The sequence below is a fragment of the Mustela putorius genome, unplaced genomic scaffold, assembly GCF_011764305.1.
Source record: "Mustela putorius furo isolate JIRA1106 unplaced genomic scaffold, ASM1176430v1.1 tig00003869_pilon_pilon_pilon, whole genome shotgun sequence".
NCBI classification, from domain to species: domain Eukaryota; kingdom Metazoa; phylum Chordata; class Mammalia; order Carnivora; family Mustelidae; genus Mustela; species Mustela putorius.
The window spans coordinates 2,879,678-2,894,036 of NW_025422021.1; the positions used below are offsets into that span (position 1 = coordinate 2,879,678).

General features: G+C 36.8%; 1 protein-coding gene across 7 annotated transcripts in view; it reads left to right on the plus strand.

Annotated features, from left to right (window-relative positions):
• The window catches only part of ZNF385B (zinc finger protein 385B), a 417,541-nt gene that overhangs the window by 160,410 nt on the left and 242,772 nt on the right, over positions 1-14,359 (plus strand). The gene's annotated exons all lie outside the window — the stretch shown is intronic.

Genomic DNA, 14,359 nt, shown 5'->3' on the forward strand with positions numbered 1-14,359 from the left:
TAGGCCCTTAATATTTGTTTGTTTGCATGAAAGACCGAATGACTGCACGCATGCTTGTGTATTTTCTCCCTTAGTTCTCATTCCCCTTCACTGTGTTTTAATGATTATTTTCTTTTCTGTGTCACAGTTTGCTTTCTTTTGATCTTGAATGCGTTCATTCATCTATTTGTTTCATTTCACAAAACTACTACGTGCCAGTTACTGGTATAGGTACTGGGAAATAGTGAACGCAACCTCTTAGACCTTACATTCTAGTGAGGAGACATATAGTAAATAAGGTAGATAAGTGACATGTAGGCTATATTAGAGAGTGGTAAGTGCTGAGAAGAGAAAAGAAATGAAGGATAGAAGGGGATTTTGAAGGGTCTGTATGTTGCTGGGTTTGAGGGTGTTGATAGTTTAATCAGGGTGGGAGGGAGAACCTGTCTCTCTAAGAAAGGAGGGAGCTAGTCACATAGTATCTGGGCAAGAGCATTCTAGGCTGAGGAAAGAGCCAGTGCAAAGGCCCCAAGGCGGGAACATGCTGAACATGTTTGAAAAAGAACAAGGAGCCCCGGTTCCTGTGTCAGGGAGCACTAGAGGGAAGATAGATAAGGTCAAAATGGGGACATCAAACCAGATGGCTGTGGTTTCATCAGAATGTTGGTATTTGCCCCAACTGAGAAGAGAAGCCACTGGGGGAAAGGGTTTCAACACAATCTTCCTAGTTACTGTGTTGAAAAGAGGCTCCAGGTAAATGGTTAGGTGGCTACTGCAATATTTCAGACAAGAGATTATTCTTTGTTCTGGAGTGGTGGTGGTGAGAGTAGCAGGAAATGATTGAATTGTGGATTTCTTTTGATGGCGATTTGCTCATGGAGTAGATAGGGGATGAGAGAGAAAGAACAGAATCACAGATAACACTGAGGTTCTTTATCTCTCAAAACATAGAAGCAATACAAATTCTATTCTGTGTACCCAGCAATTAACTTAGTTTTGCCCTATTGGCCTAATTTCGGACTCACACTTAACCATCCTAGCTAGATTTAATTGGAATTGTCCCAGAGAGAATTCTCTGTATTTGAACATTTTTGTGTTTGTTTACATGGTGTTACTATAAATTACAGAGACTCATTGGTGTATGTGCATCTTACAGAAGTCAGTCTCATTTAATAAGCACATCACGTACAATACCCAGACCCAGTTTTAATATCTGTCATAAAATTTTTTGGACCATAGTGCTCTAGTAATAAAATTCCCCTGTGTTTTGCAAGTGCATTTGCTTAACACCTGGACCACTCTCCAGAAAATATGTCCAGATGACTCTAAATGAATTAATAAATAAAGCAAGCCTGCCTTTGACTTACAAATTTTCTAGGGAACCCATTAATAATAGACTTCTTACAATAATCTAATTGTTTTCTATTTGATTAAATTATTCAAAATAGTCATAAAGAGTTATAAATCTTAAAATATAGAGCAATATTAATTGAGTTGCACAAACATTATTTTAAAATAATTTGAATATGATATATTTTGAAGTTAATAAGAATCATTTTAATACAGGAAATGCCACTTTATTTTAATGAAAATGTAAAAAGTCTCTTGAAGCAGCAGCTTGACCTCTCTGAACACTGTTAGATACAACTGCAATTTGCTCTCTTTTCCTCCTATTTATGAATGAATGATTCATCTCTGGAAGACTGACAAGGATTCAGTTGTTGTTTTTTTAAAAATATTTGTTGATTTAGGATGCCTGGGTGGCTCAGTCGGTTGTCTGCCTTCAGCTCAGGTAATGATCCTAAGGTCTTGGGATCCAGTCCCACATGGGGCTCCTGCTTAGCAGGAACCCTCTTCTCCCTCTCCCACTCACCCTGTTTGTGTTCCCTCTCTTGCTATCTCTCTCTCTCTGTCAAATAAATAAATAAAATCTTCAAAAAAAAAAAAAAATTCACGCAGGCAGGACTCTGACCACCAACTATGTAAGTTAAGTGACCCTTTTCTGAAGATCAGCAGTGAGTTTCTTATAAAAATGTATGCAAAAATTTTTTGAGACACCAGTTACTGAATTGAAATGTCCAAGGTACTCAGCAAAGGCCAGTGCCCTGAGATGGCAGGAATCTCAGGCATGGCTGGCAAATGCCAGGGCTTTCAACCAAATAATATACACTGCCATTTACCTCCTTAAAATCTGTTTATAAACAGGTAGAACTGGACACTGAAAATGAGTTAGATGTGGAAAAATAATACTAATATTTAAAACTAGAGATTAAGAGTGTGATCTGACTGTCTCTAGTGAACTTGAGTAAAGTCCAGGTAACCTTGGCTAAGTATCTTAATCTCTCTTTCACTTTCTCTGCACAGTGTATTAAGTGGGGATAATACTTATTGATACCTGATAGGATTGCTGGGAGGTTTAAATGAACAATTTAGTGTAGAACTCTCAAGGCAATTCCTAGCATGTTGTATACCCTCAATAACTGCTAGCTCAGTATACAGTAGAACTCTTGAGTTTGCGTTTAGATTGCATATTAGAATGAAACTGCATTAGGGTGAAGAGAGAAAATAATTCCAGAGGAATCCTAACTCTTGGCTATTGTTGGTGTACTGTTTTATTGTCATCAGTGGACAAGTAATATTCCTGCCAGAAGCCACGTGGGGAGGATTTCTAAACCACCTGTAAGATTTTCATAGTGTATGAGCCATAAGATCTGTTAATATTAATAACAATATTAGGAAGTTAAGAATGTAGCCAGAATTACCATCCTTTTTAGTTTGTTCTGAAAAATGAGGTGAGAACATGACGTGGTATCAGATCATGATCACCATGAAAATTAGGCCATGCTTTTGAACTGGCCCAGTCCCACATTCTTCAGACTGAATCCATTCTGCTCCCCTATGAAAACCAATGGTCTTCCATTGCTGTCATGTCCACTATCTACCATCATTATTGAGGGTTTCTGGATTTTGTAGGCACAGAGATCTAATCTGGAGATCAAGAGCTCACACTGGAAAAGAGCAAAATTTGCAGAGGGCAGGGATCCCAGGGCACACAGCGTATCAGGATGTGGTTTGAATTTGAGAGTGGGGAGGCAAAGGCAAGGGTGATTGAATACGGTATGCTCCGTCATGGAAAGTTTTGGTGGAAAGGGCTCCCTAGCGTGCCCGCGATGGAATGTGGATGGGGTAGAACAAAGGTGGCCTGGGAGGATTCAGTCAACAGAGATTTATTCATCCTACAAGGCTACATTTTGGAGTCCTGGGCTGCAGACCATGAGGAGTAAGTGGAAAGAGAAGAATCATTTATGACAGACAAACATATGCTTCCTTTTAACCAGGTCAGGTCATCCAGATCAGGAGCTTTTTGCAAGTTTCTTTGCCTAAAATGATGACTCTTTTTTGCAAGATCTGGTTTATTGTCTTATTGACATATAAAAGCCATTCTTTCTTCATTTATTTTTAAAGTCAATTTTTATGGTAATTATAGAGTTTCCCTGTTTATATGTCATATTTTATATTCATCTACTCAAAAATATGTGCATTTCCTGCCCGCAGAGGATATGGTATATAAAAACATAGATGAATCCTTATAAACCGATAGCCTTCCTTAGGAAAAATACACAAAATACTTTCCTGTTCTAGTAAATCAGGGTGGTCATGTGGCCATATCCATGCAAGAGCATACTATTTGATATCCATGTTCCCCATATGTATTCTGAATCTTTTGTTAAAAGCAGGATTTATTAAATCATGTTTGAACTTACTATTCTATAATATTTACAGTATTTCTGCTGATATTTTGAAATAATTGCATAGCCCAAATCCAAAATATATGACTGTCCTGTAAGGTCCATAAATAGGCCTACAAGGGCTTGTGTCACTAATGCACAGTCATTGTTTCTAAAGTGCAGACTGAAGGTTTCGCTTAAGAGTATAATTCCAACTTACAAATGTATGTGTTTGGTAAACATTATTTAAAATTGTCTCCTCCCAGGGCACCTGGGTGGATCAGTTGGTTAAGCATCTGCCTTCAGCTCAGGTCATGATCCCGGGGTCCTGGGATCAGAGCCTGTAAAATAAAATTGTCCCCTCCATTGAGGCAGAGGGGAAAAAAAGTTTAATAAGTACTGAGCTTCAGTTTGGGAAGAAGAAAATGTTCTTGAGATGGATGATAGTGATGGTTGTACAACAATGGGAATTTTCTTCATGTCCCTGAACTGTACACATTAAAATGGTTAAAATGGTAAACGTATATATTTTATCACAATAAAAATTTTATTTTAAATCGCCTCCTCTAAGCCTAAAGGGATTCCCAGCATATTTATAACATTACTTGATATTGTTTTTCTTGAAAGAACTCTAAATCAGATATGAATATATAAGTGAAAAGAAAAATCTGAATATATAAGTGAAAAGAACATTAACAAAAAAAAATTGGTCCACTTCAGTTCACTAAAATATCTAAATAAACTCACGTTGGGATTGAGGAAAAAAGCACTAAGCATCAGCTAGCAAGTATCAGAAGGATGATCTCTCGATTTTATTCCTATCTTGATGACCTTGTAGTTTAACGTAATGGTTTCTAGCTTTGCTGAAAAGTTTAGAGATGACTTTTTATTGACTTTAGTCAAAGAAAGAGAAGATTATTCAATAAAGACTATAAACATTAAACTTCTGGTATTTGGAAGTTGTATTAGATTGAATTTCAGGTATTATGTGCAGAATAAAGTGCTTTTATTATGATCACTCCTCTTTCAACTCTATATATTTCCAGTTTAATGGCATAATAATAGTATGACTGGGATTTACCAGCCACAGTTATAAATATGTAACATTCATTTCTAGGTAATATATTACACTGTTCTTTTATGAAGAAGTAGTTGCCCTTGATGTAAAAATGGATATTTGATTTGAATAAATGATTCCGGAATTTATGTCATACTCTAAGTTATCTTGTCCTCTCAGATACTGAAAGGCTTTTGTGAGATGTCAAAGTTGGATAAATAATAATTGCCTTCAAGAATCTTCAGTATATCTGATGGTTATTTTAGAACCCAGCTAGAAACCTTTGTAACAGAAATACTTTAATTTTTACCATACCTATTGCCCTAGCCATGATTTATTGAAAGCTGTCTAATCTAATAGCAAACTATGTTTCTTTCTTAAAATACTGAGAATACTCTTCGTATGTATCAGTGGTTATCTGGTTAGCAAGTTCATAATGACTTCATTTCTTACAGAGTTCAGCCATACAATTCAAACACTTACAAATATTGCTTCAATTTACTGGAAAAGGCAAAGAGCACATAAAATTCTTAGGATTAGAATCATCTTAAAACCACAGCATTGTTAAGGATTTCACATTCTAATCTCCAACTGGACTGTAAAAAGCCAAAAGGCTTAGCTCACAGTCATGGCTGAATGGGTGCAGGTAGTGAGGTGAGTATGAATTTTACCCCCACAAAATCGGTTGTGCAAAAAAATAGCATGTATGTTTATTTTCATAAACTAAATGAAATCTGACCCCAAGGTGGTAGGATATTTAATCTCAGTTAACTGAGGGTTCCCCACCTTGAGGTCATTTGGACATCCCAGGTTCTTTCACCAACTGGAGCAGGTGGGCTGGGAATGCTGCTTTATCTTTGGTTCTCATGGGTCCTTGCTGTGAGCCTCCTTTCAGTGCCTATGCTAAGCTTAAACATTTCTCTTTGATTACTTCTGTCCATAAGACTATAATAGGACCTCTAGATGGCCCCAGCACTTATAATATTATAATTAAAAATAAAATTTATACTTAACTTTTAAAACTAGTCTATGAATATCATGTTCCATTGGATTTCAGGTATTATATGCACAAGATGCATACTAAGATGAAAAAAAGCTTCTTTGTATTTTTTTTTTTAATGTAAACTTCTTGAAAATTTCATTGCAGCTGAACTTATTTGGAAGGAAGGCCCTGGCTTAGTGGGCATCCTAAGCACATGCACAATCTACTTGTTAGACAGTCCAAAGCTTTTTGAAAAGGAGTGTAGAGGTCCTTGTGTATGAGAATATCTCTAAATGAGTCAACACTTTTTCTTCCAGTCTGAAAATTCTTTCCTAGCTACTTCATTAGGACACGTTTTTTGGACTTGTGTTTTCAAACAGGGTCAGTATAAATATAGAACTGATCAAACCTTCTCAGCAGTCCTTTGCCGGAAAGTGAGTTGGTCAGATACCCAGATGAAATGAGAGATGACAGTGCATCAGAATTTTCCCAGGATATTCCCAGTTTAAATGTGTTGTCCCACCGTAATTTTTTTCTCTTTTAATAGATTCAGTGAGATATGATTTATATACCACACAACTCACCCATACAAAGTATACAATACACTGGTTTTAGTATATTCACAGGTTTGTTCAACTGTTACCACAGTCGGTCTTAGAACGTTTTTATAACCCTAAATTTTAAAAAAAACAAAACCCTGTCCCCTTTAGCTACCACCTCTGTTCCCCTATCTGTCCTCCCACCTATGCTAAGCTTAAACATTTCTCTTTGATTACTATGCATTTCACTATTCTGAACTTTAATATGAATGGAACCAGATAGTAGTCTTTTGTATCTGACTTCTTTCACTTAACATGTTTTCAAGATTCATCCATGTTGTACCACATGTCGGCACTTCATTCCTTTTTTTTTTTTTAATTTATTTTTTATTTATTTTCAGCATAACAGTATTCATTATTTTCACACCACACCCAGTGCTCCATGCAATCCGTGGCCTCTATAATACCCACCACCTGGTACCCCGACCTCCCACCCCCCGCCCCTTCAAAACCCTCAGATTGTTTTTCAGAGTCTATAGTCTCTCATGGTTCACCTCCCCTTCCAATTTCCCTCAGCTCCCTTCTCCTCTCTAATTCCCCGTGTCCTCCATGCTATTTGTTATGCTCCACAAATAAGTGAAACCATATGATAATTGACTCTCTTGGCTTGACTTATTTCACTCAGCATAATCTCTTCCAGTCCCGTCCATGTTGCTACAAAAGTTGGGTATTCATCCTTTCTGATGGAGGCATAATACTCCATAGTGTATATGGACCACATCCTCCTTATCCATTCATCCGTTGAAGGGCATCTTGGTTCTTCCCATAGTTTGGCGACCGTGGCCATTGCTGCTATAAACATTGGGGTACAGATGGCCCTTCTTTTCACTACATCTGTATCTTTGGGGTAAATACCCAGTAGTGCAATTGCAGGGTCATAGGGAAGTTCTATTTTTAATTTCTTGAGGAATCTCCACACTGTTCTCCAAAGAGGCTGCACCAACTTGCATTCCCACCAACAGTGGAAGAGGGTTCCCCTTTCTCCACATCCCTCCAACACATGTTGTTTCCTGTCTTGCTAATTTTGGCCATTCTAACTGGTGTAAGTTGATATCTCAGTGTGGTTTTAATTTGAATCTCCCTGAGGGCTAGTGATGATGAACATTTTTTCATGTGTCTGATAGCCATTTGTATGTCTTCATTGGAGAAGTGTCTTTTCATATCTTCTGCCCATTTTTTGATATGATTGTCTGTTTTGTGTGTGTTGAGTTTGAGGAGTTCTTTATAGATCCTGGATATCAACCTTTGTCTGTACTGTCATTTGCAAATATCTTCTCCCATTCTGTGGGTTGCCTCTTTGTTTTCTTGACTGTTTCCTTTGCTGTGGAGAAGCTTTTGATTTTGACATCAGCCACAGCAACTTCTTTCAAGATATGTCTCCAAAGGCAAAGGAAACAAAAGCGAAAATAAACTTTTGGGACTTCATCCAAATCAAAAACTTCATTCCTTTTTATGGTCAAATACTATCCTGTTATATAGACATACCACATTCTGTTTATTCATTTGTATATTAATTGACATTTGGGTATTTCCTCCTATTGGTTATTATGAATAATGCTGCTATAAACATTCATGTACATGTTTCTGTGTGGATCTCTTTTCACTTCTCTTGGGTATATACCTCAGAATGGAATTGCTGGGTTATATGGTAATTATGTATTTAATCATCTAAAGAACTGTCAGACTCCTGTCCAAATAGCTGCACCATTTTAGATTTGCACCAGCAATATGTGAGGTTCTAATTCTCCATATCCTTGCCAACGGTTGTTATTTGGCTTTTTTTTCCTGGCCCTACTAGTGGGTGTGAAGTTGTAGCTTGTGTTTTGGATTTGCATTTCTCTGATGAATAATGATGTCAACATTTTTTTCATGTGCTTCGTGACTATTTGTACATTTTCTTGGAGAAATGTCTATTCAAATCTTTTGCCCATTTTTAAATTGATGTTTTTGTCTTCTTTATATATTCTAGACACAGGTCCCTTATCAGATATATGATTTATAATTTTTTTCACTTATTCTGTGGGTTATCTTTTCACTTCCTTAATGCTATCTTTTGAAGCACAATTTTTTTAAAAAGTTGATGAAGTCCAATTTATCTTTTTCTTTTGTTGCTTTTGGTGTCATATCTAAGAATCCTTTACCAAATCCAAAACCATGCGGATCTATCCCTATGTTTTCTTTTAGTAGTTTATTTGTGTTAGCTCTTTGATCCATTTTGTGTTAATTTTTACATATGATGGAAGCTGGCATTTTTAATCTTACCTTTCGCTCTTAAAAATGGTGGATGATAAATGATATGGTCACTTTAGTTAGAGATGAAGTAAATGAAATAGATTAAACCTCTCTGACCCATGGTAATTAACTCTATATAAAGGCAACTCCATATATGGCCCTGAGGAAATTTAGAGAAAACAATTAAAAAAAAAAAAGAATGAGTCAAAGGTTAAGGAGACAAGCCAAAGCTCACACATTTGCCTTCTTTCAAGTCTACAACTGACAGACTTTAGAGCCCTGAAGTCTAATTACTTTTCCATTTCTAGAATTTTTCAAAATTCAGTTCCTGCTTTTAAAACAGTATAGCTCTATGCCAACATGCTCAGTAGGGTGTCTATTAACTTTAAAATACTAATTCATGAGAAATTTTGTATTTTCTCTTAAGAATTACATATATAGGGGTGCCTGGGTAGCTCAGTGGGTAAAGCCTCTGCCTTCGGCCCGGATCATGATCTCAGGGTCCTGGGATCGAGCCCCACATCGGGCTCTCTGCTCAGCGGGGAGCCTGCTTCCCCCACTCTCTAGCTGCCTCTCTGTCTACTTGTGATCTCTCTCCCTCCATCAAATAAATAAATGAAATCTTTTTTAAAAAGTACATATATATTTCAAAAGTAAATTTCAAGTCTTGCTGAAATTCATCACTAATATTTGCATAGTTACTTCAATGATATAAATCTAGGGTTTACTTATTTTTAAAAATATTTTATTTATTAGAGAAAGAGCATGAGAGTGGGATGAGGGGCAGCGGGAGGAGCAGACTCCCTGCTGAGCAGGGAGCCCAATGTAGAACTCAGTCCCGGGACTCCAAGATCATGAACTGAGCCGAAGGCAGATGCTTAATCATCTGAGCCACCCAAGTGTCCTAAATCTATGGTTTTAAAAAAAAGTTAATGCAGCTAAATTGAGGGCTATTCCAAATTCCCTATAGTTTGGCAACAGACTTGTCATCTCTTTACCCATTCTAAGGATATCAATTTAATTTTCCTAATTGTATAACTCCTTCTAAATAAAGTATAATAGTGAACTTTAGAACTGATTAAAGATCTACCTGGCTATGAGTTGGTTATCGGCTCAGCTTAGTTATGAGCTGATAATGATGTGTCATAAACTCCTGTGTAGAATTTAATAATAGTAATGAATTTGGATCTTTAAGAAATATTTTCTCATTTACCTCTCTTAACAATTGGATATTTCTTTGAGTTTTAACCCTTGAATATCGTACTAAAATGGGCAAACTTCTATATTTGAATATAAATGAATCCACTAATCATTGTGTTGATATTTTTAACCTTTATGAATAGCTGAGCCATTAGATGCTTTTTTTGACATTGTTCTTATAGGAAAAAAGACAATGTGTTTTTGTTTTTTACTCTACAAACAGGTTATTTGAGGATTCAGTATACAGAATTCTTTTTCTGCCTTTTGGCATCTTATTATCCAAGGATTAAGATTATAGTCAGACAAAAACTGGTTTCTTCATATTTGTTTGCCCTTGTCCCTTGGAGCTAAAAGAGATATAATAACCAAATATCTGTTTACCAAGACAGGCAGTTATTGTTTTGTTGGTTCTGTCAATCTTTTGTACCTGTGATTATTTCATAAAAAGTATTTTGAATTATGTTACATGCCTGTCAATTTCAGGAACAGCTCTGTGGAGCAGAAAACAAATGTAAAAGATTTAGCCAGTGGAACTCTGGATTGTTTTTATTAGTTATCAAGCTCTGAGAACTTTGAAATTGTAAAGTGCTTTTAAATTATTCAATAAGCATCTCAGTATCAGAAATAATTCATTATTGTATTATCCTCTCCAATTTCAAAATGAGTCAATTTATTTGGTCATATCAGACAGCAAGCATGCATGGAAAGCCATAATTCATATTTCCCTTTTGCTCATGTACTTAGGGAACAGTGTTATAGATATCAAGACTGGAGAGGGTAGTTTTCCCCTTCTTAATGCTGTCATTCAGTGTCCTGGCTGATAGTAAGGAATGACTTGCAAAAAGAGTATGCAGATTAGGTGGGATGAGAATCACTGCAGAGGTGAGTCTCTCTTTCTTATGGCAGTTGATGTCATCCTGGGAGTGTACCTTCGCAGAAACAAGATTAGAAATATTGTTCTTTGGATGATCTACATAATATAGACCAAGTGGTGCAGATCTCCTGGAAAACATGGGAAAATTGTGCCTGACTAAAGATGTCCTAAGTCAGGTTTCTCAAACTAAAAAGGCAAGTTCTGGTTCAGTATTCTCAGGCAGAGTCCAAGACTATAAAGCACTGTATTTTCTAACCAGCTCAGAGAGGGAGACAAACCATGAGATACTCTTGAATCCAGGAATGGATTGCTGCTGGTGCAGGAACCACACTGAGTAGTATCCAGGACTGTGTGATTCAGGCTTACAGGGAGCCCCACAGGGTACAGGACTTGGAACGTGATAGAAAAGGTCTGTCTTGGGAGGAGGCAGGTACTTGCTCCTGTGAACAGAAGGGGGAAAGGAGGCAACCCAGTGAGCATGGAGGGAGATGGGTGGATGATAGAGCCTGAATCTCTGGGAAATCTTCAAAGATGAGGGCAGACTTGTTTGAATTGAAAGAGGATCTCTCAGAAGGTTGCTAATGCTCATAGAGGTACATACGAAGGATTATGCAGTGGCACGAAAGACAACTTCAGCAAAATTTTTTTAATGGGATTGAGGAGAGAGGTTAATGTATCAAAATGCAGTAATGTATGGGAAAGCACTTTGTGAACTGTAAAGTGCTACTCAAATGTAGGGCATTGAGCATGAATACTAATAGCCTTAGTTAAGTCAGTCAATATGGGGCTGGGTGTCAGATCAAGATTATTACCAAGGGACATTGAGAAAAGAAGAGATTGGAGGAGTAGTACCACAAAATGGACAACCAGTTTGAAAGTTCTGAATAGAGGAGAGGGAGTGGATGAATGTGATGACATGATCTCTTGCTTAGGGAAGAACTGGAACCAGGAAGTTTAAGGAGCCATGAGTGTCCCTTGAACCAGCAAGCTACATTTATGTACAAGCAAACTGAGATCCAAAAAATCTAAATTATGTGCACAGCGTCACTCAGGAGAGTAGTGACTTTTTTAGGACTGTCATATTTAGCCAACAATAAAATAGGATCACCAGTTAAATTTGAATTTCAGTTAAAAATAATTTTTAGAGGCAACCTAAGAAAAAGAAGAAGATATTTGCAAATGACAGAATAGATGAAGGACTGTTATTCAAGATCTATAAAGAACTCATCAAACTCAACACCCAAAAAACAAATAATCCAGTCAAGAAATGTGCGGAAGATATGAACAAACACTTCTCCAAAGAAGACATACACATAACCAACAGTCACATGAAAAAATGAGCCACGTCACTTGCCATCAGGGAAATACAAATCAAAACCACTCTGAGATACTACCTCATACTAGTTAGTATGGTCAAAATTGACAAGACGGAATGACAAATGTTGGCGAGGATGTGAGAAAGGGGAACCATCTTATACTGTTGGTGGGAATGCAAGCTGGTACAGCCATTCTGGAAAACAGTATGGAGTTTCTTCAGGAAGTTAAAAATAGAGCTACCCTATGACCCAGCAACTGCACTACTGATACAAATGTAGTGAAAAGATACAGATGTAGTGAAAAGAAAGGGTATATGCACCCCAATGTTCATAGCAGTGTCCACTACAGCCAAATGGTGGAAGGAGCTGAGATGTCCTTCAACAGATGAATGGATAAAGAATATGTGCTTCATATATACAATGGAATATTACTCCACCATCAGAAAAGATGTATACCTACCATTTACATCGACATAGATGGAACTGGAGGGTATTAGACTAAGTCAAATAAGTCGGTCAGAGAAGGACAGCTATTACACGGTTTCACTCATATGTGGAGTATAAGGAGTAGTGCAGAAACAATATGAAAAGGAAGGGAAAACTAAATGGGAAGAAATCAGAGAGGGAGACAAACCATGAGATACTCTTGAATCCAGGAAACAAACTGAGGGTTGCAGATAGAGGGGTGGGTAGGGTATTGGGTGACTGGGTGATGGGTATTAAAGAGGGCATTTGATTTGATGAGCTCTGGGTGTTATATGCAACTAATGTATCATTAATCATTAGTTCAAAAACTAATGATATGTTGGATAAGTGAATTTAATTTTTTTTAAATGTTAAAAAATAATTTTTAGTATAAATATGTACAATGAATACCTCTAGTCAAGCAAAATATTTGTGACATACTAAAAAATATTTATTGTTGATCTGAAACTCAGATTAAACTGGACATCCTATAGTTTATTTGGAAACATTAGACTTGTTAAAAATTGATACTTTTTGTAAATAGAGATACAGAAAAGATGAAGAAAATATATTAACCTTGTATTTAGAATGTAACATCCATCAGGGTGTTCATTTCTGCATTTTTTATTATCTGGAGAGTCCCCAGAATCTAGGTCTGTGACTAGCACTCAGTAAATACTTATTGTATGTGTGAAGGAACGTATGTTAAGGTGAAAAGTATTGTGGCATGTAGGAGGCTTAACATAAAAGAGAACAGACCTAAGATTTAGATATTTGTTCCTAAATATATTCTATGTGTCTGATATTTTATTTCTTCAGCAAAAATAATCTTGAGCAATCTTCTCAAGAATGTTCAGTATGGAAAATAAGGTACAAAGGAAAGATAAGTCTTTGAAAATGAAATTTTGAGTCATATTAGGGTTAGGAAGTTTTGCATCACTAGTTTACTAGAATTTTCAAGAAATTCTGAGGATTTTAACTGATCAATAACTTGAGGATGTAAGTGTAGTGTGTAGCACAAAATGATGTTGTTTGGAATGTATTTCTGAAAAAAAAATAAACACTTCAGAGATCGTTTTCAACAAAGGGAAATATGACAGATGAGTGGATTACTGGGAGCTGGCCACAGCTTCCCTGCCAGCAAGGAGTTTATCAGAGTCTTCTTCATCTAGATCTAAAACAGTGCTGAGGGAACTGATTGGGTTCACCCCTATTTAAGTGCCCTTGACAACACCACAATCTGGTTGGATTTCTTAAACTGACACTTGGGGTAGAAGAGGATACAAAAAAGCACAGGAATGACACGTGTGACTGTCATTTGTTAAGGGTTTACTGTGAGCAAGCATGCATCTGGTAGGAATCCACTTAATCTCGTAAGAATCCTGCAAAAAAGGTATTAGGACCGCCGTTTTTCAGATGGAAAAATTGAGATATACAAAGATGGAATAATTTAACACAATAAGTGGTGAAGATGGGAATTGAGCCTAAATCTCTTTTCCATTGTGCAACATTGCAAATCAACTTATTCTAATAATGGAAACCTGCAAAATATATTGCCTTGTTTTACCAAAATCATCATCATAGAAAATAATTACAAGTAGATCATATTACCATGAATCAAGCTTTGGATTTACATAAAGTTCATAAACATCTTCTAACCAAAGTCATTAGTCCAGTGATTGAGTTCTACTCTCATATTTTCTCTCATCCTCCCTTTATCAGGAAGGCAATGGATTGCCTTTGCATTTTCTCATTGTACAGTCATCATTGTACATGAGTCTATCTGTTGGTGTCTGGGCAGGCAGCAGATGGTACATTCAAGTAGGTAATTGAGAGTTTAAGGAAGGGAATATTTAAAAAGGTGTGGACAGGGTTGAGAGAACAAGTGGGAGAGAGAGAAGAGCCAGGAACTAGCAGTAGCTGGAAT